Below are 13,659 nucleotides of genomic sequence, written 5' to 3' on the forward strand. Positions count from 1 at the left end.
CGTCCAGCAACACTAATGCCTTAACTATTTGGGGGAAGGCCTGCTGGTGGAAACTCACTGCCACAGGGCTAGACAGGAGAGCCTTCTGGGTATCCGTCAGGGGATGGGACCTCATGGATTGTATGGCCAGGCCTTTCCCTGAAGCTCCAAGCTGCCAGATTCCAGGCAAGACCAAATGCCAGCTGGTGCTAATACCCCACATCCCTCATGCTGCCAGCTCTGGGCTGTTTTTAAATAACAACTGTCTTTGATCTTGAGATGAGAAACAAAAGACATGGAGTTGAGACCTTAGAGCTGCAAAAATGAGTGAAGGATTAGAAAACAGGCACAAGAGGAAAGCAAAGGGGCCTGGAATTATCTAGCTGGAGGATAAGGGAGTCTTCAGACTTACAGAGGGGTGTCAGGGACACCCATTCATTTCCAGGTGAGTCTGAATGGCAAGGTGGGGAGAGCACATGCTTTGTCCTGCACTGACCGGGCTTTGAGCATCAATTCCACCATTTATAAGCTACGAGGCCTGGGCAAGACACTTTTGCCCACAACCTTCAGTCTATTCATCTGTAAAACAGGGACTAAAATGTGTTCTGCAGAGGATTCGTGGGAGAATGGAAGGAGATTCTATATGCAAAGTGGGTGCTCAATAACAGTACTGACCTTTTAATCCCTTCATTCAACCACACTTTTTTTTTTTTTTTTTGGAGACAAGGTCTGACTCTGTTGCCCAAGCTGGAGTGCAGTGGTGCCATCTCAGCTCACTGCAACCCTGCAACCTCTGACTCCTGGGCTCAAGCCATCCTCCTGCCTCAGCCTCCCAAGTAGCTGGTACTATAGGTATGTGCCACCACACCTAATGAATTTTTGTATTTTTGGTAGAGACAGGGTTTCTCCACATTGCACAGGCTGGTCTCGAACTCCTGAGCTCAAGTGATCCACCCACCTTGGCCTCCCAAAGTGCCGGGATTACGGGCATAAGCCACTACACCCGGCCTCAACCACACTTTCTTAAATACCTGCTGCTGCCTGGAAGAAGGTATTCTAGCATGTCAATCACTCATTCTTTCACTCTACAGAACTTTTGTCATCTTACCAGCTACCAGTAGACTGCAAGCTCCACAAGGGCAGGACCATGTCTGCCTGGTCACAACTGTTTCCCCAGAGCCAAGCTGAATGCCTGGCACACAGCATGTGCTCAATATTTACTGACTGATGATCCACTAGGTGTCAGATGCCACGCTGTGCACTAGAAAACCACAGTCCTCTGAGGAAGCCGAGTCTCATGGTGCAGGCACAGGGCACAGTGAATGACTGTGCTGTGGAGTAGCTGGGCTCTTGCAGGGGCAGCCTGTGCCAGTGTTGGGGTCCCAGGAGAGGCATAGGGATGGGCATAGGGACCGGGGAGCCATGACTCCCAGGAGGTGTAGGAGCAGCAAGTGTGCTCGGGCAGTCTCCATGAGGTCCCACTCACGACATGTCCGGGTCCTTTCCTGGCCTGCAAATTGGCATTGGGTGGCCTTCTACTCCCCACCTCTTCTGACTCTGCACTCTCTCTGGGGACGGCCCAACTGGCTTGGAGGGTCTCATCCTGACCCTGTGATTATTCCAGTCTCTGTGAGTGAGAAGGGCTGTGTCAAAAGGTGGGTCATGTTTAATTCAGAGAGAAAAATGGAAAAGGTTCCTCTGGGGTGAGCTCCGGAGGTTCCAAAATTATGGATTGGAAGGAACTTTTGATTTGGACTGATAGAATTCACCCAGAGCTGGAGAGCTATTCTGAGTGGAAACTATCAATACATTTAGACTGATTTGTTTTTTTAGAGTGAACTGAGATCTGTTTTTTCATCTTTTCCTATTTGTTTCAATTTCATTTAACTGGGAAAATGTACCATGAACCAGGATTTTAGAAGTAAATATTAATTTATTTCACTTTGCAAGACAGAACCTGACAGAAGACTGGGAAAGGGAAGGCAACATGCAGCTAATCTTTTCTCCTCTTACCTGTCAGTAAATGCCACACAAAGGAAAGGGTGAGGGGATGGGGATGGTTTACTCCCAGGTCCCCAGGGCTTCACATGTGCAAACAAGCCCTCCACACTTCAGGTAAACAGACCACACACAATACAGGGAGACAAACCCATCCATGAGCTTTAACACAGGCTCTGGGTCATGGCACCATTCTGTGGACATAGTGACTGCCACCGAAGCTAACCCTAAAGAGGACAGTGACTCCTTCACTGATGGAAATTTTCCACTGGCTAAAAACTCCCACCCTTTAAAAACACTAACACCACAATGCCCAAGTATGGACAGTGGCTGAAATCACTGCCAAGGACAAGGAGAACCACGCCAGGACCAGGCCTTTTAGGGGCAGCGGCTGCAGCCTCCTGTCCCCTGGCAGCACAGGGGACAGACTCCAAGTTCTCAGAACCAGCCAGGAGGAAGCAGGAGTCCCTCACTGGCCTGGAAATGGCTGTTGCCCATGGACGCCGCAGAGGAGGCCAGCGTGCCTGACCTGAAGGTAAAAGATGTGTTAGTAACTCTGCAGCAGCAGCACCTGGGACCACTTCTTGGAAGGTGGCATTGGCCACAGAGGGTCTGTGGTGGGAAAGGACATCACAGGCGAGAGAAGAGAGTGAGCAAAGAACAGGCGTGTGCCCCACAGCCCGACCAAGGCCACCGGCCACCTCCCAGTCACCAAACCCACCGGGCAGAGTCCCATTTTCACTCTTCCAGAGCGCTCTCTACCATCCGGCATGAGACGCTCTTCACTGCTTTCACCACTCTCCTCCCCAGCACTGGGCTCTGTTCCGCGCCCTCTCCCAGACTGCAGGGTGGCTCACTGCTCTTCTCCTTCTGCCCATCACAAAGCCTGGAGGATTCCTGGGTCTCCTACCTTGACTTCTTCTCTGACCCCCCGGGCACTTTTACTCCCGGCTGAGCCAGACTCCAGCCACCACTCCTGAGCTCCAGATCATACCTCCGTCTGCAAGTGGGAGGCGTTCAGGGATGTCTGTCAAACAGTGCATGAACAGGGCTGTGCAAAAGTCACAGGAGAGAAGGCATTTGGGGCGGAAGCAGCAGATGAGGCCTGAAACGAAGTTCGCAGGCGGATCTTGAAAAGCCCTGGTCATCAGCTGACAGATTGAGCCTTTATTTTACAAAGGAAGGCACAAAAGGTTTTCAAAGAAAGGCCCTGCGTCATCCAATCCGTGACATTTATGAATCAAAACTTGCCTAACATGAGAAGCCCTCCTGAGAAGTATGCCTCTCTCATTAGCCCTCTAAATATTTATTTGTTTGCCCACAGTATCTTTTCTAAGTATTAAATCTATTTAAAGATAACCTTTCTCCATTTATTTTATTTTGTTTTTTCAATTTTTAGCCTCCAGGGTTTGTCCAACAGAATCCCCATGAAATTCACCCACTGCTAATTATCAGAGTACAAAAAAGTTTTCCAATGTCATTCTTTGGGCTTAATTCACCAGAAAAAGCGATGGAGGCAATGGTGATGTGTATTTCACAAGTCCTGCGAAGAGCAGGCTTCCCGGTGTGCACAAATGTGACAGGGAGGCACGCTGTTGCCCTGTCGTGTTACTGAGCGTCCAAGACACGCAGGGTTCCTGAAGGTCCCCTGCAGCCTCCTGTTGGGCCTCCTTTACACTCTCCCCAGTGTTCACAAGTGGCTCTGCTGGCCCTGCAGACGCTGCCCACACAGATGTCCACGTCACAAAAAGCTAACGTGTAGAGAGGACGAAGGAGGGAGAGTGGGTTGCTTTACAGAAGGGGTTCATAAGGCTTTCTGCAGAGTGCACCCCCTTTGTGCATTTCATGGTATATGATCACACTCTGTTTGCTTTTATGCAGTTTTTACAAACCATGCACCTCCTTCCTTGCTCCCACGGCACCCAATATCCACCCAGCCACTTGCAGTTTACTGAACATTCTCCCATGCCTTGTCCCGATTCTTTACACACAATGTCTTATGCCTTGGGCATTTGTGTTCCCGTTTTACAAATGGGGACACTGAAGCTCCTGCTGGCCTCGTGACTTATGTAAGGTCAAACAGCCAGAAAGTAGCAAAAGCTGGAACTTAGTCTGGGTGGTTCAGAGACCTCCTTCAGCTGGTGTAGTGTGACAGCCACTATCAGGATCCCATGTTATGGGTTGATATGATTAAATTATCACTCTTTACTCCTCCTGATTAGTCTCAGGCTGGCTGTACAACTCTCAACCACTCTCTTTGTTCAAAATAATCACTCTAGTCGCTTAATCTATTAGCACAGGCTTAAAATTGTTCTTCACCACAGAAATAATATGGCGCTCACAGTGTCATTATCCCCTGAGATGAGTACTCCATTTTCCCCAAATGCTGTATCTAACACATCTATCAGAGAAATTAGCAGCAGCATAGATAGCTTGATAGAAACCCTTAACCCCTGGGACGCAGAAATCATTCACTGAATCAGGCACCGTGTTCTGCTGTTCCACTGTCTCCAGTGTTCTGGAGTCTGGACAAGATCACTGTCAGGACCGGCACTTTGCTGGGCTCTCTTCGTGCTAAAAGGCAGCTTCCCCTTGAGACCCCATGTCTTCCTTGGCTTTAGCCCATCATCATCCATTCATCCAGCAAACGCTGATGGATACTCCGCGGTGCGCCAGGCAGTGGCTACGGCTCTGGCTGCCTCATTGTCTCGCTTTTTTCCTACTCCCCTGCCTGTTCTGCCTTCTTCTCCTCTAGCTCCTCTCCTCACTTCCTTCGTAAAACCCATTCCTCTCAGGTTAAGCTTTCTTCCCCCAACATTTAAGAAAATCCCAGAAGTTCCTCTAGCTCAGGACACCCTCCTTAAGGAAGGTAGGTCCTGCATTGCTCCCACAGGGCTCCAAGGGTGCCCCGAGGAGCCAGTGCACAAAGGCTATTACAATCCACCTCTGCACAGATCTCCCCAGAAGCAAGTACAGCACCGGCTCCTCTGTGCCCAGTCCAGTGCCACGCTCTTGGTAGGCACATAGTAGGTGATGGTGATTTAGGCTGGTGCAAAAGTAACTGCAGTTTTTGTACCAACCTATAGCTGTAGAACTGCCCACGTGTAGAACCTGGAAGTGATGATAAAGAGAACCATCTGGAGTAGCCACGGACTCCAGGGCCAGCTGCTGCCTGCCCTTGGTTCAAACTCTGTCTGGCAGGAGCCCCCCAGATGATCTGAAAGTAGGGAAGATGGTGCACTGTCTATGGAGGAGAGTCCCTTTTGGCTCCAAAAGTCCCAAAGGTCCAATCACCTTATTCTATGGAAGGGAAGTCAAGGCTCAGAGAAAATAAACTGCCCAGGGCCACACTGCTGGAAATAGAGCACAGATTTTTTGACTTCTAGTCTGCAAAATTCCCCAGCCTGCACGAGGCAACTTCACACCAAGCCACACAGCACTTTGGTTACTGGGAGAACAGAGCCAGAATGTCCAGCATGGCACCTGGGCAGGGGCGAACGCCAAGTAGATTTTCCCCGGAATAACAATATTATTTATAATAGTTGTAGTGATTATTATTATTTTGAGACAAGGTCTCACCCTGTCACCCAGGCTGGAGTACAGTGACACAATCACAGCTCACTGCAGCCTCAAACTCCTGGACTCAAGAGTTCCTCCCGCCTCAGCTTCCAGAGTAGCTGGGACCATCCCTGGATGAACAAAGAAAGCAGTAAACACACAATGATGATGATGATGGAGACATCATCATCAGGACAGATCTAGGGCTCTGAGATTACAACCTGGAATGAAAAGAAGTGCTTGTTGTGGGTCAGGTGCTGTGTGAAGAGTCCATGTGTATTAGGTACTTAGTCTTCATGGCACCCTAAGAAGTCTTAGTGTCCTAGCTTTAGAGGAGAGGCGGACTCAGGGGAGGATGACAAGCTGCCCTGGGGGGCTCTGCCCACCCACTGGGTCCTGGGGAGTTACGTAGTTGCTTTCCCCCTGCTCCGCCCAGCCTCTGAGCTGGATGGTCCCAGCAGCCAGGCCACTGTGCACAGCTGTGGGCTTGGCCAAGCAGGAGGCTGCAGTGTCAGGGTCCACACAATCTTCTTGATTCTCCCATTGGCCTCCTGCATTTGACCCTAGCACAGTCTTTTTTCATTCCTCTCTTTCCTCTCTAATGAGAAGACACTGATGGACTCCTCTGTCAAAGTACCCTCTGCCTGGGAAACATGTTCTCAAAAATGCCCGGAGGCTGGCTGAAGCAGGAAAGACAACCCCTCCTCATCTGACACACGTTTTCTGGAATCCTTGACACTGATGGGGAGGTGTCTTGCCAAACAGGAAGACTGTGGGGAAGGCAGTGGCCCGTGGGGACACTTGACCTTAGTGTATAACCTGGCCCACAGCCTCTGAAACCCAACTCCCTAACATAGGTCTTTCTGTGTCAGAGGCTGCACCAACACCCCTCCCCAGGACATTGAAACAGCCCCAGGACACATTCAAGGACATCAAAATATGACAAACAAAGACTCATTAAGAGGAGAGAGAGCTGAATCTTATGGCTGAATCCCACAGAGGTAGCAACGAGAAAGGGAAAATGTTCTTACTAGCTGGGTATTTAAAGTAACAATTGTTTAAACTGCTGCTGGAATATGATAAACACGACAAATTCGCATCACAGCTTTCAAAACACGGTGCGAAGAACCTCCTGGTGCCCGAGTTCCCCACATGCCTGTGCAGAGGGGCTGGGGCCGCCTTCCTGTTCAGTCCTGACAGGGGATTGGAATTTCCAGGGTTTCATCAGACCACGCAGAACCTGCCAAATTATTTGAACTTAGCTCTCAACACATAAATAAGTGATGAATAAAGGAATTTAAAATAAAACCCGTTGGCCCTAAAATGAAAAACCAGAATGACAGTGGGATGGCATCAGTTAACCTCTTACTGGGTTTGCATCCCTTTGAAACAAAGCTGCCGCCAACGCAGCTGCCTTTAGATGCTGCCCACATTCCCAGTGCCCTCCCGCAAGCCTGTGCCCTCCGTCAGGCACTGGGAGGAAGATGAACTGCCTTCACTTCGGGAATTCCAGCTGGGTGGTCTCTTTAGGACAGGAATCATCCTTTATGTTTTTCAGGGGAAAGAAACTCCACCGACATCTCTGCCACCGTCGCCACCACCACCAGGAGGTCATTTCGCTTCAGGCACCCTTCATGTTTCAAATCCATTTTTAAATAAATTGAATCAGGTTCCTATTTATTAAACCATGTCTTGGAGAACAGCCCTCTCGTAGATGTCATTAATGTCCTTGAAAGGGAAGGCACCCGGGGCTGTGGCTCAGGAAATGAACACAGAAGCCACTTTTTCTTCGCCTCTTGTTGGCACTCCTGTTGTTCTCAGGATCAGTTCTCAGAACCTGCTGGGAGGCAGCCCCAGATCCAGATCCAGCCTTCCGTGTTTCAGGGGAGGTGGACGGAATGCAGAAAGCTACCAGGAGAACACAGCCACTGTCAAGGTCATCACCACAGAGAATGTAGTGAGCACCATGATGAGCAGGACTTGATGAGATCAGGCATGGGAGAGGCAATGATGCAAAGACAGGAGCCAATCGAAGGCTAGATGCAGGCAGTGTGCATAGGGGTGAGGGGCGTGTGTGAGGGTTTGCTATGTACACGTGCATGCCTGTGTGCAGGAACATGGGTGTGCATGTGTGTATATGTGTGTTCATGTGTATATCTGTATGTACAGGTGTGTGTCCATGTGTCTATATGTACATATGCATGTATATGGGTCTGTATATGTCCATATATTTGCATATGTCTACGTGGATATCCATGCTTATGTGGAGGTTTATGGGTGTGTGTGTACATGAATATTGTGCACATACATGGATGTGATATGTGTGTATACATGTACGCGGGTATGGGCATGGCTTTGTGTCCATTGCTACACTTGTGTATCTCCATCTTTAAATCTCAACAAAGGCCTGCAGGTAAAAGACATCTCTCCTGGCTCATGCTTCCTTTCCTTCTTTCTCTTCTGTAGCCTGTGACACTACTTGCCCCCTGGTTTACAGTCACTTCTCATAATGACCTGAACAGGTAGGCCCCTCCCAGTTTACAGTGTTTGTGGATGCTATACCTCCTGTAATTCTCATGGGGCCCTGTGAGGAAGGCAGGGTGAGGGGATTCCCATTGCATCCCTTTGAAAAGGGGTGGCTCAGAGAGTCGATGTGAGCCCTCAGCTAGTAACAGGTGATTCTGGAATTTGAAGCCAAGTGAAAAACCTCCAAAGCCCACAGCCTTCTCTATAATATTCACGGCTTCCTGTAACCTTCAAAAGAAAAGCCAAGCTCCCCTGTTGGACAGGCAAGGCCCTCCCTTCCTGACTCCTTCCCCCACACTCAATTTTGGTTCCTGAACACACATGCCCTCTCGCCTCTGAACTTTCAGCTGTGCTGGTCCACCATCTTTTCCCAAAGATCCCTTCTTGCCCTTGAGAACTCACGTCCATGCCCTCTCCTCCAGGAAGCTCCATCAGTGCCCCCTACAACGCTGTGCTGACTCCTGTTAAACACCAGCAGCACTGGATCCCAGCTAGCACTTTATGCCGCTCTGAGGAGGTGCAACCTGTGTCGTGCTCTCCCTCGCCTTCCTGGCACAAAGGTGAACAGTGAATGCTGCTTCTCGAATGAATCACTGGGATAAAGGGTGCAGAGTGGAAGTCTTGCTCAAATCACCACCAGATGAGGCACAGCTGAAGAGGAGGGAAGACGCCCCATCAGGACTTGACCTCCATACTGAGCAACCACAGGAATAAGAGAGAGTTAGAGAGCGAATGAATGCAGCAAGCCCCAAATGGGGCAGCTCAGGCACTGCGGTTCCGGGGGGACGTCTAGGGAAGAGTGGAGGTCTGACTTCAGGAGGCACCTCACGGCCCAGATGCTACTTAGTGGGGCCTTCGTACAGGTAAACAGCACCCCCATGCTGGGTATTCGGCGGCCCTTTGCTAATGAAGTTGGCAGATAGGCAGGTTGGTGCAAGTTTGCTGGGGCTGGAAGTGACTGAGAAAGCAGAAGATGGATAGAAAGCAAGGCTAACATGGGGAACAGGTGTGAAAGGCCAGTGCTTGTGCTGAGCTGCTAGACTGGAAAGCTGTCACTCTCCTTGGGTGGAGTTAGGAACGTGAAGTTACATAACATCAGCACCTGATTTGCAAGACAAATCGAGGTGGCCTCTGTGTTTAGACACCGCTAAGAGATGGGCCATTTGTTGAATAAGCCATCTCTGAAAGCCACCCACTCTCTGCTTTGGAGTGTCACATCTCTCATGTGTTCAATTCCCACATATACTTCAGACAACTTCTGGGCCCTCTCTTCTGTCCACTGAGAATTTAGCATGTGTCAGATGCTCTGGTGGAGGCTAGAAACAGAACCATGAGGCCAGATGCAGTCCCTGCCCCTAACAGGCTGCAGTTCAGGGAAGAAAAGGACAGGGGGCTTGTCCTGGGTTGTCAGGGTCGGGGAAAGGTGGGGTGGGAAGCAGCTGGTGGCCAGGGATGCTTTCCTGAAGATGATGACCCTGGTCTGTAACACTGTGGGATTCCTACGAGTCTGAAGAATGGGAGGAGGTGTAAAGAGATGGGGAAAAGCACCGGGCAGAGCAAAGGGTGTAGCAACAGCCCAAGGGCTGGACAGATGCAATGAGATTCAGTATAGCCGGAGCACAGAACAAGATGCAATGAGATTCAGTAGAGCCAGAGCACAGAACAAGTGGGGGGTGGGGGTGGGGAAGAGATGAAACAAAGAGGGAAAAAAAAAAGACTAGAGAGACCATCAGGACCCAGATCATGAAGGATCTTATAGGAATTTTAGTTTTACTCTAAAATTAATGGGTGCCTCTCTATTAGACAGCAGAGACCTGATCAGACCCCCAAGCTCACTCCCCTGAGGTGTAGGAGGGGACTATGGGGAAGAGGAGGCAGAAAGCCTCCAGGTAGGGAGGCCAGGGACAGTCTGGTATCCCGTGAAGAGGATGGGCCTGAACACGGCAAGAGGGTGCAGTGATGGGGGCCAGCAGAGGGGCCTCTATGGTCTATCTGAGCCCTGCCCATCCCCCCTCAACCCATTCTAGGAGGCTCTTAGGCTCAGTGCTCCCCAGGCCTGCTCTCTTCCAGAGTGCAGTGACTGCCACCCTGGCCGGTCCGACCCTCACAGCTCAGTCTGCACCTTGCTCGGCCTCTGCAGCCTCCAGCCCTCCCTTGCTCCTCTCCTGGGCCATTTTCTTCACTTGCCCCACAGCACAGCTCCCTCCTCAGCGTCCTCCGTCCTCTCTGGCTGTTCTCTCTCCATCTCTGCCGCATCTGTCTCCGCTTCTGGACCTCTAAGTGGCATAGGGCCCCAGCGTTCAGCCCCAGGAGGGCTCTTCTCTCTCCGTATCCCCTCCTTCCATCATCTCAGCCAGGCTCATGGCTTCAAATATTGTCTTCAGGCTGACAACTCCCAAATGTATGTCTAGACCAAACCCTTCCCCTGAAATTTAAATGTGTGTAGCATATTTCCTACTAGACATATCCATGTGGGTGTCAAATAGTCATTTCCAAGTTAACAAAGCCAAAATGGAAGTAGTCACTTCCTGCCCACCCAGCCTGCTCCTCCCTCCTGTCCTCTTCTCGGTAGAAGGCACCACCATCCACCCTCTTCTCAAACCAAAAGGCTTAGGCATCAGCCCAGATTCTGCTCTCACACACACTCCACGTCCAAAGCATTGCGGGACCTGTCAGCTCCACTGTGAAATGCAGACCAGAGCGCTCCAGTCCTCCCCTCCCCAGAGGGCTACCCCGGCCAGGCCACGCTATTTCTCACTCTAGGTGTGACCACAAGAGCCCTTAAGCGACTTCTTAGTTATGTGGATCAGCATAGAAGTCTGTGCCTCAGTTTACCACCTAATGCCACAAACATAGATGGGAGACACAGAATCTGAGAGTAGAACATGTTAAAGAGATCCAGGGGTTTGAGGTGACACCAAGATCAAGGTGAGTGAATGGTGAGCGTGGTCACTGTAAAGGCAGCTTAGAGTTCACTGAAAAGAGGGACAAAGTCCCATCCCAATCTCTTCCAACTGTCGTCAGCTTCAGACCTCCCCTGGAGTCCATGCCTGGGTTCAACCACGAAGAGGACTAAAGACTCATCAGTCAACATTCCAAGAAGGCTGACCAGTTCTAGAAAAAAATGGCTGGGGTACTTGGCGATGTCTGGTCTACAGAATAGAAGTTGCAGGGCCCAAAAGATGCCTGTGCCTTCAAATACACAAGGAGCTGTCACATGAGGGGCCATCAGATGTACTGCTGGTTCTGGCGGGGGCCAGAGCTGACAGAGGGGCTACAGAATACAGCGGGCTGCTGTCTGGAATTGATATAACCAGCTCCCCATTACTGAAGTTATGCAAATAGCTGCTCCAAGACCATCAGGCTGGATTCTTCCTCAGGATGGACACTGAAATTAACAGGAGAGTCTGCCCTTTACCCCTCCCTGCATTCCTAAGTCCATAAAGCAGGAATTCCCACCCTTTCAGAAGTCTGAGAGGCAAGTCCTGCCTCCCCACTACCCTCTCACATACCTCCCTCAGAGGGTCTGGAGAAGAAACCCAAGCCGGTGTCTTGGCCTCCTGTCTGCCTTGCTGTCCTCCCCCTGCCTAGAGCTCTCCTTCACCATGCCTGAAGCCAGTGCACCTCAGCGGCAGAACCCTCCATCCCTTGTAGAGATCTTTTAGAAAGCTGCAGGTGTGGGCAACAATGCATCAGAATGTCCCTCACAACCAAGAATTGTTCTGTTCTCACCATGACTTCTAAATTTTTCTCCCAAACAGTCACAAGGATAAAAATAAACAATAACAACAACCTTATTTATGATGATCTGAACCTAGAACCTAACTGTTTCACATGTAAACACAGAGTACTTTAGTCTGTGTGCTGCATTCTTCTAGAAATACAACTTCTGTTTCCAGCAAGGGAAGACTGTACTTCATTTGCTCTAGGAAAGCCCTCCGGCATCAGCGATGCTGCTCACACTAGTAGTCTCACCCTCAAGTCACAATGTGCTCTTGGCCTGTGCTTGTGGCTGGTGCACCCAGAGTGGACACTACGCTTAGGAGAAGGCACCTGACCACATTGTTAGGTTTTTATTTCATTTTCTTATTGTTGCTTTAACCAATTACTAGAAATTTAGCAGCTTAAAACAACACAAATGTATCATTTTTCAGTTCTAGAGTTCAGAAGTTTGAAATGGGTCTCACTGAGCTAAAATCAACATTTCAGCAGGGCTGTGATCCCGGCTGGAGACTTTAAGAGAGAATCCACTTTCTTGGCTTTTCCAGCTTCTAGAGACCCCTGCATTCCTTGGCTTGTGGCCTGCTTCCATCTTCAAAGCCAACGACATTTGGTGGAGTCTTTCTTACGATGTCATCTCTCTGGTTCTGACCCTACTGCCTTCCTCTTCCCCATTTAAGGACACGTGTGATCACAGTGAGCCCATGTGCATAATCCAGGATAATCTCCCCATCTTGGATTCAGCTAATTAGCAACCTTAATTCCCGCTTGCCATGTAAAACTTAACATATTTGTAGGTTCTGTGGATGAGGACGTGGACATCTCTGGGGCACCACTGTCCTGCCAACCACTGTATCTTGGTATAGTCATGTCTGAATATTAAAATACTCAATTTTTTATTTTATAATTAATAACTTTCCATTTACTTCTTGTTATTTCAGTTAGGACACTAGAGTTTTTTTGTTTTTGTTTTTGTTTTTTGTTTTTTTTTTCAGTCATGCATGTGTAGGAATCTATGAATTTCATTTCAGGTGAGTAAAAGGAGCGTTATAAGGTAGTCATTATTCAAGGGGAGTCCTGGGTCCGTTGGGTTGAGACTCCACGTGCTACGGCAAGCAACTGCCCTCCTAGGAAGAGCTGCCCTGCTGTTGCCCAGCCCTGCATGTGACTAGATGGCTCAACTGGTCTCCAATTCCTCTTCCTCTCCTGTTGTTCTCATTACCATCTGATTCACTCATGTCTTGTTTCTCAGATGCTTCCATACCTCGAGATCAAAGGAAAGGGTGCAATTCATTATTTCCTCCCAAATGGCCAACATCTTCTATGGTCCCTTCCACTCAGAAATTCGCGGATTCCATGTTATGGTAAGAATTAGAGGACTGCAGACAAAAGTCCAAATACAACCTAACAACAAGAATGAAAAAAGAATCTACCTGCAGTCGATTCTTGCAGGTAGAATATTCCCCTGTGTGTGTTTAAGCTCTGGGGAAGAAGCCTTATTTTTTCCAGGGATTAGGGCTTCACTCACTGCTTAAATTATAACCACGCAATAGCTTCCTTTTCATTCTCAAAAGGGGGACTGGTAGGACCATTTTACAAGGTTAACAAGTAAGGACATTTGCTTTCACAACCCTAGGTGAAGAGTGGAGTTGTATAAGTCAGAAACAAAGGGAAACAGCAAACACAATCCTGAATTTATAGAGGAAAGAAAATGCATAAATGAATGTGGTTTGTAAAAAACATCATAAATTCCTAACTCCAGAAATATATACCTGCACAGGACAAAAAGAAGGGTGTTCTGAGGGGGCATTATGTGCAAGAAACTTGTGGAAATATCAGGAGATATTCACAGGCAGGAAGAAGCCATTCCATACATCA

At 49.2% G+C, this 13,659-nt stretch overlaps 1 protein-coding gene across 4 annotated transcripts in view; it reads right to left on the bottom strand.

The window, feature by feature from the left end:
* ZFAT (zinc finger and AT-hook domain containing) overlaps positions 1-13,659 on the bottom strand; it is a 321,691-nt gene that overhangs the window by 1,472 nt on the left and 306,560 nt on the right. The window lies entirely within an intron of this gene.

This window comes from Pan paniscus, chromosome 7 (assembly GCF_029289425.2).
Source record: "Pan paniscus chromosome 7, NHGRI_mPanPan1-v2.0_pri, whole genome shotgun sequence".
Classification (NCBI taxonomy): Eukaryota; Metazoa; Chordata; class Mammalia; order Primates; family Hominidae; genus Pan; species Pan paniscus.